General features: G+C 39.7%; 2 protein-coding genes and 1 long non-coding RNA gene across 26 annotated transcripts in view; 1 reads left to right on the top strand and 2 right to left on the bottom strand.

The window, feature by feature from the left end:
• The window catches only part of LOC103346435 (neuroblastoma breakpoint family member 4), a 1,612,367-nt gene that overhangs the window by 792,381 nt on the left and 799,526 nt on the right, over positions 1 to 20,460 (top strand). The window lies entirely within an intron of this gene.
• The window catches only part of LOC103346987 (putative neuroblastoma breakpoint family member 5), a 344,943-nt gene that overhangs the window by 18,047 nt on the left and 306,436 nt on the right, over positions 1 to 20,460 (bottom strand). For 12 of the 18 annotated variants that reach the window (XM_070054481.1, XM_070054482.1, XM_070054478.1 and 9 more), the window contains 4 exons: positions 11,096 to 11,243; positions 10,817 to 10,954; positions 10,595 to 10,697; positions 6,015 to 6,278 (listed from right to left, as the gene is read on the bottom strand). The gene's annotated coding sequence lies outside the window, so the exon portion shown is untranslated. Of the gene's footprint in view, positions 1 to 2,471; positions 2,495 to 6,014; positions 6,279 to 10,594; positions 10,698 to 10,816; positions 10,955 to 11,095; positions 11,244 to 20,460 lie in introns of those variants that run through there. The other 6 variants (XM_070054480.1, XM_070054492.1, XM_070054476.1 and 3 more) reach the window with 5 other exon arrangements.
• Positions 1 to 20,460, bottom strand: part of LOC103346986 (neuroblastoma breakpoint family member 4) — a 320,087-nt gene that overhangs the window by 34,759 nt on the left and 264,868 nt on the right. The window lies entirely within an intron of this gene.

Genomic DNA, 20,460 nt, shown 5'->3' with positions numbered 1-20,460 from the left:
CTCATAACTGTTCTGTCTACGTGAGCATAAACCATTGCTAGTAATCCGCACACTATGCTCTAAGCTCACAGGAACTTCCTCTTGCCCTCTGATCACCTTATGGGACACCCCCATAGGCTAAGTCTGCTCCCACAGAGCCCATCTGAATTAACCTCAGTCCTTCTGTGGAAGGTATTGTGTCTCTCAGCATTCACACTGAAGCTTTAATCCCATTATCTTAGCATTTGGAGATGGTAATTTTGGAAAGAGATATGATTTCGATGAATTTATGAAGGTAGGTTCTTCATAATGGGATTAGTACACCTGAAAGTTTGCTCTTGTTTCTCACTCTCCCCCCACCCCAGGTGAAGACGCAGAAAGATGGTAGTCTTCTGTGACCCTGAAAGAGAGCCCTCACTATACTATCCACCTATATTGGTGCCCTGACCTCAGACTCCTGGCCTCCAGAACTGTGACAGAAATAATCTCTATTCTTTCTGCCATCCGGTCTATGATGTTTTATTACAGTAGCCAGAGCTGACCACAACATCTCAGTGCTGAGGCTGCCACAAGTTGTTCTTCCATTTCTGAGCACAGAGATTTTGCATAAAGTTCATGAATTAAAAGGATTTCGGAGTGAACCCCCACTCAATCAACTATCAACTGAATTCAATTCTTGATCTCTATTTAATCTCTGAGTTCATCTATTTTCCTCCTGGATGATCACACCTGTTTGCAGGACAAGACAGGAAAATGACAACCCCAAAATGCAGATCTTATGACGTGACAGCTCAATGCCTGGATCAGAGCAGGAGAATCTACTCCATGCCCTTAATTCCAAAAGGAATTTGAGTAATGTGCACTTACAAATGAATTGTCAGCAGATTCACTGAAACCTTCCTCAAGAACCACAACCTCATGGAGAAGCAGCACTCACTACCTTCAGGACCCCTCTGGGTCTCAGGGTACCCAGGAATCTGCAAAGGGTGCCTATGGCTGATTTTTAGCTTTCTTCCCCCCCAAGCTACTTTTCTAAATGCCACTGAGATGACACTGGTTCAGTCTCAGCCCTTCACTGCTGGGAGTTACACACAGTGATCCTTTTATGGCATCCAGCTCTAGAAAAACATCCCAGTCCCCTCAGCTGGGAGGGTCTGTGTGACCACAGGTGTTGCCTCAGAGGTACTGAGGGGAGAACTGAGCAGCAGCTGGACCTTCATTATGGCAGCCTTTCCCAGAGCATCCAACGCAACCACTCAGGACCCCTGCTCTGCTGTCAGAGCTGATGACTCATATAACCACCACAGATTCCTGCTTATTCAGCATGTGTGACAGCTGGTAGGTGATCACGTGGCACGTCTTTGGAGAACCTGACATTTATGTCTCTCTGATAGAAATGACTCTAGCAACATTCAAATCTGGGCAGTCAAGTAAAGGTTCCATCACAAAATGCATACAACCTAACCTCTGAGCTTCCATTTCCTTCTTTGTGGAATGGAATAAATGCATCTTTATCTTCTAGTACTGTCACAGAGGTGATGTGTGTAAAACTCATTCATTCAACAAACAGTTATTGAATGCTGAGATGAGTGAAGCATGGTTCCAGGCACTTGGGATACACAGCCGTGGTTAAAACACAGCTCCACTCTCATGAGGCCCATATTGTAGGAGTGGGAGGAATGGGAGAAAAGAGCAAAGAAAGAAAGAATACATAGCCCAGAGGTTGGTGATAGCTGCTGAGGAGAGAGAATCAAACAGGAACAGGAAAGGGGTGCAGAGGTTAAAGACTGCTGTGTCATACAAGTAGGCTGAGGAAGGACTCCCTGGAAGGTGAACAGAGCTCTGACAGAAGTGAAAAGGTGGGCTTTAGGATTCTGGAAAAAGCAGTACGAATATCTAGAAGTATGAGAGTGCCTGAAAAGACTGAGGAAGTGACAGAGGCCCAGGGTGGCTGGAGTTGAGAAATGAAAAGAAAAATGGTAGGAAAGTAGATCGAAGGAGGCCATATAATGCAGACCCTGATGCCACTGAGAGTGTGGTTGCTCTTACTCTGAAGGAGATAGGAAGCGAAGGGAAGTCTGTAGAAGAATAACATGATCTAACTTAAAACTTCCATCTGGGGAGGTGCCAAGTTGCTGAAATAGGGAAAGGCATACTTCTCTAGGCTAAGAGTAAATAATAAAAAAGCAGGATATACATTGTCATGGGAGAATTAGAGAAAACTGCAGTGGAAAACTATGGAAGGAAGAGGAATGGCATGGATCTGTGTGGAAGATTTGGTTGTGTAACATGAACACAGACCCAACTCATGACCCCAGGAGCTGATAGCTGGAGAAGGCTCCAACTTTGGAGACTGAGGTGAGATCAGATTGTAGCAACCCAAGCCAACAGTGATAGACAGAGGGAGAGCATGGCATGAGTCTGGCCTGGAGCCTAAGAGGGAGAGTGTGACTGCTGACACAGTAAAAAAAATGGCAGCACATTTCTCTCACCTCATCTGAACACAACAGCACCCAGCAACTGGCTGAGAGAGGGCAGGCACCAAAGGTGGCAGCTCTGGAAGCTCTTGGGCAGGCACCCAGCATTGGGCTGAGAGGAGATGCCATCAGAGATGCCATCTTCTCAGCAGTACCAGGGGCAGTACCAGGGGCAGCAGCTTGGGGGCACACACCTGGAAACCAGTCGGGGAGGAGACACTATTCAGCAGGTGGCTGTTGTGCATGCATGTGATCCAGAGATACCAGCAGAGGGAAAATCCATGTTCCCCACTGACTTTGAGTCAGCTTGGAGGATTGGACACCCATGTAGGAATGTGAGGCACCCCTAGCCTCTCAACATACCATACGCTCTGTGGCTCCAACTGCCAAGGCAGAACACAGACAGCTGGCTCTGGGAACATCTCTGCCTCTCTGTGGACAGGACAGGCTAGCAGAGCAGAGTGGATCCTCTATACCCTGTTGACTGTGGGAGCCTAGTGAGCTGAGACTGTGGGAACTTGTGACTGCACAAAGTGTACCTGGGTCTCTGGGCAATCAATGTGAGCTGCTCCACATGCTGCTCAGAGCTCCATGATCATCTAGGGTGGGTAAATGCAATGGGGTCCATGCTTATACTGAGGATTTTATACAAAGAATTTTGGAGGATTCCCTCCCTTTCAATTGTTTTGAGTCATTTGGGAAGAACTGGGGTTATTTCTTCAAATGTCTGGTAGAATTCAGCAGTGAAGCTGTGTGGTACCAGACTCTCTTTGTTGGGAGGGCCTTTATTACTGATTCAATTTATACCTTGGTTCTGTGTCTGTTAGGTTTTCTTTGTCTTCATGGCTCAATTTAGGTAAGCTGTATGTGTTCAGGAACCTATTCATTTTCTAGGTTTCCCAGTTTGTTTTGTTGGCATACAGCTCCTTGTAATGGTTTCCAATGATTCTTTTTATTTCTGTAGTGTCTGCTGTTACATTTACTTTTTCATCTCTAATTTTATTGATCTGAATCTTATCTCTCTCTCTCTCCCTCCCTCCCTCCCTCCCTCCCTCCCACTCTTTTTTGGTTAGTTGAACCAACAGTGTGTCAATTTTAAACAAGGTCTTCATTTTGCTGATCATTTGTATTTTTTGTTTCAATTTTGTTGATTTCTTCTCCAATTTTAATTATTTCTTTTCTTTCCCTGGTTTTGGGTTTGGTTTGCTGCTGCTTTTCTAGATCCTTGAGGTGCACAGATGGTTCATTTCTTTAGTGCCTTTCCAGTTTCTTGATATAAGCACCAATTGCTTTAAAGTTTCACCCTTAACATTGCTTTTGCTGTATCCCACACACTGTGGTAAGTTGTATTGTCATTTTCATTTGTTTCCAGAAATTTTATGATATCTCTTTTGATTTCTTCTGTGACCTACTGTTCATTCAGGAACACACTGTTCATTCTCCATGTGTTTGCATATGATGCAGAGATTCTTGAGTTGCTGAATTCCAGCTGCATTACATCGTGGTCTGGATAGATGCATGGTATGATTTCAATTTTTTGAAATTGCTGAGACTCCTTTTATGGCCTAGCATATATGGTCAATCCTAGAGAAAGTTCCATGCACTGGGAAGAAGAATGTGTACTCTTTTGCTGTACGGTAGAAGGCTCCATGGATATCTGCTAGGTCTATTTGGTCTGTAGTGTCAATTAACTCTGTTGTTTCCTTGGTGATTTTCTGTCTGATCTGTGCATTGCTGAAAGACGGGTATTCAGTTCCCCTGTTACTATTGTATTTAAGTCTATATCTCCCTTTAAATCTCTTAATAATCCTTTCAAATAGCCAGGCACCCTGTAATTAGGTGAATATACATTTAGAATAGTCACATCTTCCTGTTGAATTGATCCTTCTTTGTCTCTTTTAATAGTTTTTGTGTTAAAGTCTACTGTGTCTGATATTAGGATGGCCACACCAGCTCTTTTTTGGTTTCTGTTAGCTTGCAGTATCTTTTTCCCTCCTTTCACTTTCAGTCTGTATATGTCTTTATTAGTAATGTGTGTTTCTTTTAGGCAGCAGATAAATAGGTTTTCTTTTTTTTTAATCCATTCATCCAGTCTGTGTCTCTTAACTGGCGAGTTGAGACCATTTACATTCAGTGTGATTATTGTTAAATATTATATATTCCCTGCCTAGTTTCCTTAAATAGACCTGTTTATGTGTTTTGGATTTTGTTTGTACTGTTGCTGGGTCATTTTCTACATTCATCTTCTTTTGTAGCGAAGTTCCTGTTTCTGTGTTTCTGTGTATAGCACATCCTTGAGCCAGTGTTATAGGGATGGACATGAAGACACAAATTCTTTCAATTTCTGTTTGTTGTGGAAAATCCTTATTTCTCCTTCATTCATAAATGAAAGCTTTGTAGGGTACAGTATTCTGGGTTGACAGTTTTTTTTTTTCTCTAGGACTAGGAATTTATCTTGTGATTGTCTCCTTGCCTGTAAGGTTTGAGATGAGAAGTCTGGGGTGAGTCTAATTGGATTACCTCTGAATGTAATTTGTCATTTCTTTCAGGCACATTTTAAGATCTGTTCTTTGTGTTTCACTGAGCTGAGTATTGCCACAATGTGTCGTGGTGAACTCCTTTTCTGGTCCTGTCTATTGGCAGTTCTGTGTATCTCTTGTGTTTGGATGTCTCTTTCAATCTGCCTATTGTGGAAGTTTTCTGATAAAATTTCATTAAGTAGGCCTTCTAATTATTTATCTCTTTCCACACTTTCTGGAACTTCTATGTGATCTGTACGTTGGATCACCTGATGGAATCTTGTAAATCTCCAACCAACTCTTCATTTTCTAAATTTTTCTTCTTATGTTTGTTCTGACTGTTATTTTTGGAAGTTTGTCTTCAAGTTCTGATATTCACTCTTCTATTTCGTCTGTTCTATTACTAAGAGATTCCACTGCATTTTTTATCTGGTCAAATTCTTCGTTATTCTTATTCAGAATTGTCTCTTTGTTCTTTGGCATTTCTGTTTGGTTTCAGATTGGTTTTATTTTTAAATTGATCTCCCTCTGCTATGAGCTGCTATGTGCATGCAGTACCACCTCCCTGAGCTTTGTTTATTTCTGATTCCTGATGGAGCTGGGTACCAGTGCTTTGGTGCACTAAGCCCCACCTGCTGGTGCTGGGCTCCCTGCTCACTTGTTTGTAAAACGAGCTAGGGTTATCATTTAGCATTATTTGCTGTTGTACAACTTGCATGGTGGGTGGGAAATCACTCTGAATTGTTGTGATCCTTGTCCCCGTGTGGTGCATGTTGTGAGGTGGCCTCTGCAATCGATGAGTATGCGTACCTGGGCGAACACGGCAGCATGCTGCCTACACACAAAAATGTAAACAACCAATATGGTTTCATCCCACTAACTGTATCTCTGGTTGGGGGGGATAGACACCAATGGATTGTGGTATATTCTATCTCTCCACCCATTCCTCAGAATTTCTCCTTCTTCCTGCTTAGAGCCCCAAGCACTGTTCACCAAATGTCCCCACTCACTGCATCTTTGTGGGATTGCAACCTCTCACCTGGTTTGCTGAGGAAGAGGCACCTGTCTCCTCACTGCATTCCTGTGCTGCTCATTCTCTATCCTTCAGTCCTCTCTCTGCTTCTGCTGGAGTGGACCTGAGCAGCCTCTGGAGGACTTCGGGACATAAATTTTTCAGGATTCTGCCAGCTGTTTGTATCCCTTCTACTCATTAATCATCCATTTTCGCTGCACAACTCGGTACCTCCTGCTGCTATACCGCCATCTTGCCCTGTGAATTCAATATTTTCACAAATGCCTAAAACTAAACACAGAAATTCAAGAATCAAGAAAAAAGACAACTTCACTTGCCCTCCCCAAGGAATGCAACAACACATCAAAATCAGAATGTGAAGATTAAGAGACTGAGGAAGTACCTGAAGTGTAATTCAAAAGATTAATTGTAGGATTACTCAGAAGGAAATCCACAAATTAAAGAAATCCTTACATGATGTGAATGAGAAATTATCCCCTGAAATGGAAATTTTCAAGAGAAATCAAAATGAAATATTAGAAATGAAGAATTCAACGTGTCAAACAGAAATATATTGGAAAGCCTTAACAACATATTTGGTGAGTCAAAAGAAAGACCATCGAAGCTGGAAGAGAAATCTTTATAAAGTTTTTTGTCAGAACAAAAAAAGGAGAGGAAATTATAAAAATTATAAATGTTGGAAATTTATGTATACTATCAAATGACCCAACAAATGGGTCTGAGAGTTCCTGAAGGTGTGGAAAGATAGAGCCGATGAGAAGGCCTATTCAGTGAAATAATTACAGAAAACTTCTTCAATTTGGAGAAAGAAAGGGTTGTCTAAGTACATGAGGCACATAAAACTCCTTATAGACATGACCAGAAAGGTTCTTCATCACAACACACTGTAGTCAAACTTTCAGCACTAAAACATAGAGAAAAGGTTCCAAAATGTACACAAGAGAAAAGCCAGATTACTTTCAGAGGCTTATCAATTAGACTCGTTGCTGATTTCTCGTACAAAACTCAACAGGCTAGGAGAGAATGGAGAGACACAGCCCAATATTAAGAGAAAAGCTTTCAACCCAGAAGACTGTACCCTGCAAAGCACTCACTTATGAATGAAAATTAAGCAAACACCTTCCATAATAAAAGAAAGAATTTGTCACCACTTGTCCAGCCTTACTAAAGATGTTTAAGGATGTCCTACACACAGAAACACAGAAACATAGTCATCACTATGAAAAAAGGTGAAGGCAGAAAATCTCACGGTAAAAGTACAAAGGAAACCCAAAGCAAACAGAAGGAATATTTACAGAAAAACGGCAGGGCCAAGTCGTGACTTATTGATAGTAACCTTGAATGTAAATGGCCTAAACTCTCCAATTAAAAGATAAAGGCTGGCTAAATGGATTAAAGATAAGACTCATTTATTTAATGCCTTCAAGAAACATCCCTCACCAACAAAGATAGACCCAGACTGAAAGTAAGGATGAAAAAAGATATTGCACAGTAACAGAAGACAGAAACAACCATGTGCAGCCATCCTAATATCAGACAACATAGACATTAACATAAAAACTGTTAAAAGAGACAAAGCAGGACACTACGTAATGATTAAGAGATCAATTCAACAGGAATATGCAACTATCATAAAAGTACATGCACCCAATTCCAGGGTGCCAGGCTGCTTCAAATAAATATCAATAGATCTAAAGGGAGACAGAGACTCCAATACACTAGTAATGGGGGTCTTCAACATCCCACCTTTATCAATGGACAGATCAACTAGACAGAAATTCAACAAAGAAACAATAGATGGGCCAAATGGACCTAATTAATATCTATAGAACCTTTCATCCCACAGTAGCAGAATACACACTTTTTTTTAAACTTTTATTTAATGAATATAAATTTCCAAAGTATAGTTTATGGACAACAATGGCTTTTCCCCCCATAACTTCCCTCCCACCCGCAACCCTTCCCTCTGCTGCTCCCTCTCGCCTTCCATTCACATCAAGATTCATTTTCAATTATCTTTATATACAGAAGATCAATTTAGCATATATTAAGAAAAGCTTTCAAGGCCGGCGCCGCGGCTCACTAGGCTAATCCTCCACCTAGCGGCACCGGCACACCGGGTTCTAGTCCCGGTCGGGGCGCCGGATTCTGTCCCGGTTGCCCCTCTTCCAGGCCAGCTCTCTGCTGTGGCCAGGGAGTGCAGTGGAGGATGGCCCAGGTGCTTGGGCCCTGCATCCCATGGGAGACCAGGAAAAAGCACCTGGCTCCTGGCTCCTGGCTTCGGATCAGCGCGGTGCGCCGGCCGCAGCGCGCTGGCCACGGCGGCCATTGGAGGGTGAACCAACGGCAAAAGGAAGACCTTTCTCTCTGTCTCTCTCCCTATCCACTCTGCCTGTCAAAAAAAAAAAAAAAAAGAAAAAGAAAAAGAAAAGCTTTCAACAGTTTGCACCCACACAGAAAACACGAAGTGTAAAATACTGTTTGAGTACTAGTTACAACATTAAAACACAATGTACAGCACATTAAGGGCAGAGATCCTACATGAGGAGTAAGTGCACAGTGACTCCTGTTGTTGACTTTACAAATTGACACTCTTGTTTATGGTCTCAGTAATCACCCTAGGCTCTTGTCATGAGTTGCCAAGGATATGGAGGTCTTTTGAGTTCACCGACTCTGATCATATTTTAGACAAGGTCATAGTCAAAGTGGAAGTTCTCTCCTCCCTTCAGAGAAAGGTACCTCCTTCTTGAATGATCTGTTCTTTCCACTGGGATCTCACTCACAGAGGTCTTTCACTTAGGTCATTTTTTTTGCCACAGTGAATACACATTCTTTTCATTAGTGCATGGGACTTTTTCTAGGATAGGCCATATACTAGGCCATGAAGCAAGTCTCAGCATATTCAAAATAAATGAAATCATAGCATGCATCTCCTTGGACCACAATGGAACTGAATCTGAAAATTAAGAACTCAAGAAACTCTAGAACACATGCAAATACATGACTGAACAACATCCTCCTGAATGATCAGTGGGTCATAGAAGAAATTAAAAGAGAATTCAGAAAATTTTTGGAAAAATATGAAGAAGACAATGCAACATATCAAAATTTATGGGATACAGAAAAGAAGAGTTAAGAGGGAATTATGTAACAATTAGTGCCTGTATTAATAAATTGGAAAATAACTAAGCAATCAATGTATCTCAAGGACCCAGAAAAATGACAAATCAAATTTAATGTTGGTAGCAGGAATGAAATAATTAAAATTAGATAAGAAACAAACAAAACTGAAACAAAAAAATCACAAATGATCAGTGAAATGAAAATTCTTTTGTTGGAAAAAATAAACAAAATTGAAACACCATTAGCCTGAATAAACAACAAAAAAAGTAAACCAAGGAGAAAACCCAAATCATTAGAATCAGAGATGAAAAAGGAAATGTAACAAAAATAGCACAGAAATAAAAAGAATTACCAGGAATTGCTACAACGAGCGAAGAAATGGATATAAACCTGGACACATACAATCTACTAAAAGTGAGGCAGCAAGACACAAAAATCTAAACAGATCAATAACCAAGATGGAAATTCAATCAGTAATAAAGACTATCAACAATGAAAAGCCCAGCACCAGATGGCTTCACTGCTAAATTCGACCAGACATTTAAAGAACTAATCCCAATTCTTCTCAAGCTATACAAAACAACTGAAAGGGAGAGAATCCTCCTAAACTCCTTCTATGAAGGCAGCATCACCCTAATTCCTAAACCAGAAAAACGCAACAGAGAAAGAGAACTTTAGACCAATAACCTGATTTACATAGATGCAAAATCCTCAACAAATACTATATAATCAAACCCAGCAACATATCAGAAAGATCATTCATTCAGAGAAAGCAGGATTTATGCCTGGTATGCAGGGTGCTTCAACTTTGGATCAGCTCAACTCTGGCCATTGCAGCCATTTGGGGAGTGAACCAGCAGATGGAAGAAGTCTCTCTCTCTCTCTCTCTCCCTCCCTCCCTCTCTTTGTAACTCTGTCTCTCAAATAAATAAAATAAAAATCTTTCTTTAAAGAAAGAAGAGAAGAAATTTCGATGGCCAGCAGACACATGAAAAAATGTTTAGGATCACCACCAGCCATCAGGAAAGTACAAATCAAAGCCACAATGAGGTTTCACCTCAGCCCTTTTAGAATGGCTCTCATATATAAATCAAAAAACAGTAAATGCTAGTGAGGACGTGGAAAAAACAAGTATACCTCCACATTATAACAGAAAGTCCTGCCCACTTGTTAAAGTATGCTGGATTTTGAGATCTTAGTCTTTCTGTAACCAAAGCAAAGACAATCAAGTGAGAAGATCTGCTACTCAGGGGTGTTGTTCAAGCATGAGGATTCACTACGCAGCAGCATCATAGTGTCAGCAAGAGGCACACCGCCTTGTTATGTGAGTGACATGGCTTGCCTAATTAAGAGCTCTCTTGTCACAATACCCAGAATTATGGCACAGTTCACCAGGGCCTGACCCAAGGCATCTACTTGTGTGCACCATGCTGACTCCATCACTTGGAGCAGTTAGTACTCACATGGCTCCCATGCTCTGTGCGTCCTCCTTTTGCAGCCCTGGCTTTCCTGGATGACGTCCCCAGCGCTGTGCTGGCTTCATCACACAGGGGAATAGCAGTAGCCCTGGATGAGGAAAAGAGGTGAAGAGAACTGTACAGACGGCTCCGAGGGACAGCCCCTCTGTCTTGAAGAAATTGCAGGGTCTGGCTCATGAGCAGCTCTTGGGACCTGGGAACTCTCACCATCTTCTCTAGCATTCCCTTGGGGTGATGTCTTAGGCACTGGATTCTCCTGCTGAGTCCTGGAAGATAATTCTCACCTCCTTTGAAACCCATGGCGAGGGCCTCTTGGAGAGAACAGCAGGTATCCTGGGATGGAGTCTGAAAGGACAACGTCAGACAGGGGCTGTGGCAGAGAGTTCACAAGGCATTTTTCCCAATCAGCTGCTCCACATCTACCTTGACATACCCTCAATGATTGAATCAGGACCTGGCTGTCAAAGATACCCCGACAATCCTTACCCCTTGGACACTTTCACAACATGTTTCTTTCCCTTAGAGCCCCTACTTGATTGCAGTGCTCTCCATTGCTGTACAAAGGCTCAGTTCCTGTTCTCAAGCAGGTGATTTTAAATAGCTCTGCTCCTGGACATCTGTGTTGGGAAGTTCCCTGCAGGCACAGAATTATGTGTGAGTTCCTGAGACAGTCCACTGTAAAGAGGCACTGTGAGGCTGGTAAGAAGGCTTATAGATGGATAGGGTTTTGGGGAATGCAGTATCCAGGAAGGCACAGCATCTTGTAAGATGGACAGTGTGAGGTCTGATATACCTGGGCTTAGAAAGGGTGGATGTAACCTGTCCAGGGCAAAACTTCAGACCTGGCCTGACTATGAGGATTCTAACTTTGGAGTGTCTGAGTCAAGCTTAGAGAAAAATAATCACCTGATTGGAGATTTTCCTGAAAAGCATCATTAATTATCAGTTCCATCACTGTTACAGATTTTCTTAAATATCTTTCTGTCACACTGGGCTACCATTCCAGAAAAGATCCTTAACTAACACAGATTTAATCATGAAAGAAAATGAATCTTAGACTTTTAACTACCAAGAAAGCTCTAGTGCTCCCTGATAATCCTTGAGATTAAGTACACTGTCCAACCTAAAGTGCCCATACATTTGCTACTAGACATGTGGTTCTGAAGCAAATTCAAACTTGTAGTGAGAGAAAGTCCTAGAAACACAGGTAGAGTGTGATATCGAGGAAGGAAGGGGATGTCCCCATGGAAGTACAGACCAGTTGCCCTCAGTATGTAGGTCTAATATACAGTTAACTATAGAATTTTGGTTTTATTTTTGCATCCCCAAACACACATCAGAAAATGTTGTCCCAAATATACTGCATCTTTCGCAGATTCTGGAACAAGAATTCTGGATTCTAAACTAGCCTTTGCCTTTTACTAGCTGTGCAATCTCAATCTCTTACTCTCTCTGAGCCTATTATTTCTCAGCCAACAACACTCTACATAAATCAGTTACCATATGTAAAGCAATGGAAGCAGTATCTGGTTGAGAACGAGTGTTATATCAATGATGAGCTACTATAAATAGGAATCACAGTATTTCAGAAAGTGGGGTTCAAACAATCAGTCAGAAAAAATTCTGAGAGACAATGACACTGAAATGAAAGGCGAAATAGCAAGAGTTAGGCAGGGATAGAGGGTGGGGCAGCAGAAGGGGGTGTCCCAGGAAGGAACAATAATGTTCAGTCTGTGGAAGGGAGGGGACAGGACCAGGGCATAATCATGTTTCTATCTGTGAGCCATTGCCCACGTTCTGTGTTCTCTATGTTAAACAAATATAAAGGAGAACCTTAGCATCCTTAGCACAAAGGCAAGATATAATGAAGACTGCATAAATGTACCCACAAGTCAATGGCAGTATTCAGTCTCCCTTGTGGAGCTGGATCCAGTCCCTACTCCTCCAGAGCAGATAAAAACGAGAGTCAACCATGGGGGAGCTTTCTAGGCTACATTGGACATAAAGGAATCCACTTTTTGGGTCTGGTGGAGATGAAGTGTGCTAGTCTGGGAGAGCCCTGGCTGAGACTTTATTTTTTATTTTATTTTTTTTTTGACAGGCAGAGTGGACAGTGAGAGAGAGAGACAGAGAGAAAGGTCTTCCTTTGCCCTTGGTTCACCCTCCAACGGCAGCCACAGCCGGCGCGCTGCAGCCGGCGCACCGCGCTGATCCGATGGCAGGAGCCAGGAGCCAGGAGCCAGGTGCTTTTCCTGGTCTCCCATGGGGTGCAGGGCCCAAGCACCTGGGCCATCCTCCACTGCACTCCCTGGCCACAGCAGAGAGCTGGCCTGGAAGAGGGGCAACCGGGACAGAATCCGGCGCCCCGACCGGGACTAGAACCCGGTGTGCCGGCGCCGCTACGTGGAGGATTAGCCTAGTGAGCCGCGGCGCCTGCCAACTTTTCAGACTTTATGCATAGAGTTTCTATAGGTTTTATAGATACTTTTATTCAGATAAAAGAGGTTAATATATATTTCAGAATTTTATATTTTTATAAAGAATAAGTTTTGAATTACTTTCATTATCATTATAGAGTGTCTTCTTTATGCTTATACATGCTATGGAATGTCATCAAGTTTGCTGCTATGGAATGTCATCAAGTTCACTACTATCAGTTTCTCTTTGCCTGCAACATGTTTTCCATTATTCCTTTTTAACCTGTGTGTGTGTGTGTGTGTGTTTGTGAGAGAGAGAGAGACAAAGAGAGATTTATTTTATATATATATGAACATCTATGTAATATCAACTTGTAAATGTTTGAAAAGATAAAATTATTAAACATAATAAAATTTCAACTAGTGTCAGTTATAGCATAAATACACAGAATATTATAAAAAATCAAAAACACGGTAAACAGAGAAAAAGAAAAAACATTCTGAAATAGTAGTTCAAAGATATGGAAGATAGGTGGATTGATATGGGTTTGATCTAATAGGAATTCCACAGTGAAATGGTGAGCATGGAAGAAGGACAACAAGCAAAGATAAGGATGTTGAGAATTTCCATAGATTGCGGAATAATTTTTTATTTATCCTATGCTGCTCCTCAAACAAAGCATATTTCTTCATTTAAATAATCATCTTGAATTGTGAAAATTTCTTTGACTTCTCTATGCATACACTGACTTTTATTTATTGTACTCACTAAATAGAATGCATGTTTTCTGCTATTTAAGGCTTAGCTTATCAACAATGCTGAAATATTTTTGTTTATTCTTTTTCCCCCATTTTACCCATTCTTTCACTCAGTAACCTTAACTATAGCTAAATACAGCTCTCATTATATTATTCAAGTCTCTAAAATGTTCCTTTCAAAGTACTATCTGTGAGTATTAAAACCTGGTGGACTCCTTCATGAGCCCATCTTTTCATTTTTTTTTAACCCCAAACCATCCTCACTGAACAGGATACTAGCCTTTTTAAACTTTTATTTATATATTGGAAGGGTAGAGTTACAGAGAGAGAGGGAACTGGAGAGCTGCAGAGAGAGAGAGAGGGAAGGAGGGAAAGAGGGAGGGAGGGAGGGAGGGAGGGAGAAAACAAGCATATTCCATCCACTGATTCACTCCTCAAATGGCCACAACAGGAGGGCTGGGCCAGGCTGAAGCCAGCAGCCTGGAGCTTCTTTTTGGTCTCTCACATGAGTTCAGGGGCCCAGGGACTTCTGCTGCTTTCCCAGGAGCATCAGCAGGGAGCTGCATGGGAAGTGGAGCAGCTGGAATGCAAACAAGTGCAGGCCTCTCATGAGCTCTTCTAAGATACAATTTTCTTTAATCTGAGAACTGAAAATTACCTTCTTTATTGAGTTTTGAAGTTTTGTGGCTATGCTTCTTATTTCAAAGATCTGTAATTGATCTGTTCATTTTATTTCTAATTTTATTTTTCTTTATTGTGGAGCATTTTAGTAAATATGACATCTTCATTAATCTATTGGAAAATCCCAATTATCCTTATATTACATTATCTGGAAGAGTTTTTTGTATATTTCATCTTGCATTCATTTATAAATGTTCCAATGACATTTACATATTTTGAGACAAATTTTTTAGCACAATTTAGTGGATGAGTTTTTAATTTTTATTTTGCTTTTCCATCTTTTCTTTCTCCCTGTCTTGTTATTTTCAGTTTTTACTGTTCTTCACTAGATGCATGAGCCCCTCATGAAAATCAGGTTTTATAATACTTTCTCATGGCTGGTGATCAAAGTAGAGTGCCAGTAAGCATATTTACTGTTTTATAGTTACCTTATTCACAATCTAAGAGTTGTTTTTGAACAACCAAGTTAATGTCTTCAGGAAAATGAACAGAGTTAGAATCTAACAAGCATTATCATTGACTGCTCAAGTCTCCTTTCAAGGCCCAACACAATCCCCAAGCTTCAAGCAACCACATTGGTGTTCCATCTCCTAACACCTTGCCTTAATCTCATAAAAAAAGAAACACAAAAAAACTGTGTTCTAGCTATAACTTATTATTTTTTTTCCTTTTTTTTTTTGTTTACAAACCCTTGTGTCGAGGGCTGACTTTCAATAGATCGCAGCAAGGGAGCTGCTCTGCTACGTATGAAACCCCGACCCGGAAGCAGGTCGTCTACGAATGGTTTAGCGCCAGGTTCCCCATGAACGTGTGGTGCATGACGGGTGAGAGGGCGGGCCCCTCCAGGTATAACTTATTATAAATAAAATTAGGACTCAAAATGCTGACTAGAATTGGCCTACAAATTAAAAAAAAAAACACAGAATATTCAATTATATGAATTCCTACATCAAGCATAAAACCAAAAAAGTAGCTTGGCTAATTTATAAAAATATCCAAGATAAAATAACACACACAAACACAAAACTGAACTGAACTGTGCACTAGTTTGGACTATTCAGTTCCTAACAACAACACTGGTTTTATCCAGTTTGTGCCAGCAAAACCAGCCAATGACCAGTCCTCTAGCATTGGTGTGTATTTGAAAGAGCTTCCAGAGAAAAATAAATTTTCAACAACTGTGAATTCATTCAATACTAAAAAAGGCTTAAATTTTACTTTTCCCAAATGTACATAACAGAAATTGAGGTATTTTCTTTCTCTTTTGGGAATAAATGCCAGATGGAGTCACTTTTTTTCTATATTAAGTTGTACTATGGCAAAAATGTAGTTGTTGGTGAATGAAAACTAAATAAACACATTTAAAAAACAGGAATCCACGAGTGTATTGGTACACAGTCCGAAAAATAACAGAGTCAGCGAGAAGCCAAAAATATACATAAAATTAGGAGTCAAAATGGTGACTAAAAAGTTAACAAAAAATCTGAATATTCAATTACATGAATTCTTCTATCAAGCATAAAACCAAAAAGGTAATTTGGTAAATTTATAAATATATACAAAATAAAATGTAACATACATGGAAAAAAAACTAGAATTGTGAACTAGTTTGGGAAAATCAGTTCCTAGCAACAGAATTTTTTTTATCAAGTATGTGCCAGCAAAAACTTGCCAGTAAAAAGTCCTGTAGCATTAATGTTCGCTTAAAAGAGCTACCTGAAGCAAACCAATTTTCAGCAACAGTGAATTCCTTCTATAGTAAAAAAGATTTTTTTGGAGGAACTCAACTCTTTTTCCTATTGGCTACACTAACTTGCATTTCTTCTCTTTCCTCTGCATCCTCACCAGCATTTGTTATTCATTCATTTATTTATATAGCCAATAACTGTAATATATATAATAAATATATACATGTTTATATAGCCAATAGTCTTTCTTACTGGTTTGACCTATGTCCCCTGTTATTTGTTGCAGTAGTTGAATAGCTTCAGGCCTTACATTTAGATACATAACCCATTTAAGTGGATTTCTGTATAGGATAAAAAGTAGGGGTCAATCTTAATCTTCTGTGTAAGGGGATTCAGTTTCCCCAGCACCATTTATTGAAGAAAGAGTATACGTGCTTTGAGCACTTTTGTCAAAGTTCAATTATTAGTAGATACATGGATTAGTTTCTGGAATCTCCTGTTCTATCCTATGCTATTCATCTTTGTGTCTGTTTTTATGCTAGCACTATGCTGTTTTCTTTACAATAGTCCTGGAGTATACCTTGAAATCTTGTATTGTGATTCCTCCAGCTTTGTTCTTTTTGTTCAAGTTTGTTCTGCCTTTGCTGAATCTATTGTGCTTAGACGTGAATTTTAGTATTGTTTTTAACACAATTGTGAAAAATGTCATAAATATTTTCATGAGGAAGCACTGACCCTGTAAATTACTTTGGGTAATATGGAAAGTTTTAAATTACTTTTTACAATCCACGAATATGAGCAGTCTTTGCATTTTCTGTGTCTTTTTCAATTTCTTTCTTTGGTTTTTTGTAATGTGCATTGCAGAGGTCGTTCACTTACCAGGTTTAATTTGCTCCCAGGCATTTTTTGGTAGTTCTCCTGAATGGGATTGTTTTTATCATTCTTTCCACAGGGAGTTAATTATTGGTGTATAAAAATGTAACTTGTTTTGTGTGTTGATTGTATCCTGTGACTTTACAGAATTTGTCAGTTCTAATGTGTTTTTGAGGAGTCTTTAGGTTTCTCATCATACAGAAGCATATCATCTGAGAAGGAATAGTTTGAGCTTCTCCTTTCTATTTGTACTCTTTCTTTCTCTTTCCTAAAGGCTCTGGCTAAAAATTCCAATACTGTATTGAATAAGAGCAGCAACAATAAATATATATCCTAGTGTGGTTCCAGATCTTAGAGGAAATGCATTTGATTTTCCCTCGTTCAATAGGACAGTGACTGAGAGTTGTCATATATAACCTTTATTATATTGAACTATGTTTCTTTTTTTATGAAACAGGAATGGGTGTTGAATTTCATTGAATGGTTTTTTGCATCCATTGGAATAATTATATCATGCTTATGATTCAATGTACTGGTATGATATACTACATATTATGATATATTGTGATATATTTATATATATATATATATATATATACATATATATATATATTTGGGAAAACAAAACTTAAGCCTTCCTAGTTTAGAAGGAATTCACAGTTACTGTAAATGAATTTGCCTTAGATACTGCCTTTTAAAAAAACAGGAATGCAAGAGAACTGGTCATTACCTGGATTTTGTGGCACAAAGCTGGATAAAACCAGTTCTCTTGACAGAAACTGCTTTTCCCATAGTATTCCACATTTGGGGTTTTAATTTATTTTGTGTGTTACATTTTATTTTTGATATATATAAATATATTTTTGGACAGGCAGAGTAGACAGAGACAGAGAGAAAGGTTTTCCTTTCCGTTGGTTCACCCCTCAATGGCTGCTGCGGCCGGCACGCTGCGGCCGATGCACCGCGCTGATCCAAAGCCAGGAGCCAGGTGCTTCTCCTGGTCTCCCACATGGGTGCAGGGCCCAAGCACTTGGGCCATCCTCCACTGCCTTCCTGGGCCACAGCAGAGAGCTGGACTGGAAGAGGAGCAACTGGGACAGAATCTGGCACCCCAGTGCTGCAGGCGGAGGATTAACCTATTGAGCCGCGGCACCAGCCTATTTTTGATATATTTATAAATTTACCGACTTACATTTTTGGTTTATGCTTGGTAGAAGAATTCATGTAATTGAATATCTGGTGTTTTTGTTTTGTTTTAAATTACTTCACTGCTTCTAGTCACTATTTAGAGTCTTCATTTTATTTGTATTTGGTCTCCATGCTGGCTCCATTTTTTTTTTTTTTTTTTGTATATGACATTTACCTCATGGCTTCCAGTGTTTTAAATTTATGTATTTAGCTTTCGTTAATCAACAAAGTACTTTTACTATTGTACATCTTGAAGTAGAAAAATGCTGACAACATCTGACATTTATTCCCCAAAGAGACAGATAACACGTCGACTTCTCTTATATATATATATATATATATATATATATATATACATGGGAAAAATAAATTTAAGCCTTTTCAGTTCAGAAAGAATTCACAGTTATTGAAAATGTGGTTGCCTTAAGCACTTATTTTAAGAAAAAACAGAAATGCTAGAGGACTTTGTATCAGCTGGTTTTTGCCCACACAAACTGGATAAAACCAGTTCTGTTGCTAGGAACGAAGTTTCAATACAAGTCTCCAATTTTGTGTGTGTGTTACATTTTATTTTGTATGTTTTTATAAATTTATCAAGGTATATTTTTGTTTTTTTGCTTGATGGAGGAATTAATGTATTTGAATATACAGTCTTTTATAAAAAATTCTTAACTGCTTCTAGACACCATTTAATTTAGAGTCCTCACTTTATTTATATTTTTGGCGTCCAGTGGCTCCCCTATGTTTTTAGCTATATGCCATTTCCCCCGTGGATTCCAGTTTTTAAATTTAATTCTTTAATTCTATCTTACTCAACAACACAGTTGCTGCAGTATACCTTAATATAGAAAAGAGCCACCCACATCTGTGATTTTATTCTCAATATGGCATAGAATAATTCCACGTCTGATGTGTGTGTGTGTGTAAATAGATATGGAAAAAGTAGATTTAAATCATTTTAATTCAGAAGAAATTTTCAGTATTAAAAATGGGTTTCCCTCTGGTACTTCCTTTAAAAAAATTCTGGACTGCTTTCAGTAACCATTTAGAGTCCTCATTTTATTTATATTTTTGGTTTCACACTTGCTCCCTAGAGGACTGTTCATTGGCTGTTTTTGGCTGGCAGAAACTGCATAGATCCACTTCTGTTGCTGTGAACCATTTTCCCATACTAGTCCACACTGCTTTTTCTGTTTTCTGTGTTCAATTTTGTTTTGGATATTCTTATAAATTTACCCAGTTACATTCTTGGTTTATGCTTAATTTAACAATTCATGTGACTGGATATCAGCTCTTTATTTAAAATTTCTGGACTGCTTCAACTCACATTTCAGAGTCCTCATTTTATTTACATTTTTGGCTTCACACTGGCTGCCTTATTCTTTCAACTGTATGGCTTCTCCTAATTAAATTCTGTTGTTTCAGATTTCCATATTTAGTTTTCTTTCATCAATATAATGCATTTGTCATTGTATACCTTAATCTAGAAAAATGCTGACTACAAATGACACTTATTCCCCAGAAAGAGAACAGCACCCCTTCTCGTATATATTTTTGGGAAAAGTAAACTAAGCCTTTTCAGTTCAGAAGGAATAAGCACACCTCAATACAGATAATACCTCTGATAAATATATGTGGAAAAAGTAAATTTGAAGATTTTTAAGTAGAGGGAATTCACAGTAACTGACAACGGGTTTGCCTCAGGTACTTCTTTTAAAAACCAGGAATGCTACAGGACTGTTTATTGGCTGGTTTTGAATGGCACAAAATTTACAAAACCTATTCTGTTGTTAGGTACTGATGTTCACATACTAAATTCTGCTCATGGATTCTGGTTTTTTAAAATTTACTTATTTAGTTTTTTTTTTTTTTTTTCATGAACAACAACGTATCTGCCATAGTAAAACTTAATATAGAAAAGAAGCTGTCCAGGGGCCGGCGCTGTGGCTCACTTGGTTAATCCTCTGCTTCAGCACCAGCATCCTATATGGGCACCGGGTTCTAGTCCCGGTTGCTCCTCTTCCAGTCCAGCTCTCTGCTGTGGCCCAGGAAGGCAGTGGAGGATGGCCCAAGTGCTTAGACCCCTGCACCTGCATGGGAGACCAGGAGAAGCACCTGGCTCCTGGCTTCAGATCAGTGTAGTGCGCCAGCCGCAGCGGTCATTGGGGGGGTGAACCAATGGCAAAGGAAGACCTTTCTCTCTATCTCTCTCTCACTGTCCGCTCTGCCTGTCAAAAACAAACAA

The sequence above is a fragment of the Oryctolagus cuniculus genome, chromosome 12 (genome assembly GCF_964237555.1).
Source record: "Oryctolagus cuniculus chromosome 12, mOryCun1.1, whole genome shotgun sequence".
Taxonomy (NCBI): Eukaryota; Metazoa; Chordata; class Mammalia; order Lagomorpha; family Leporidae; genus Oryctolagus; species Oryctolagus cuniculus.
Note: the sequence above shows the minus strand (reverse complement) of the source record. Positions and strands in the feature narration are given on the sequence as shown.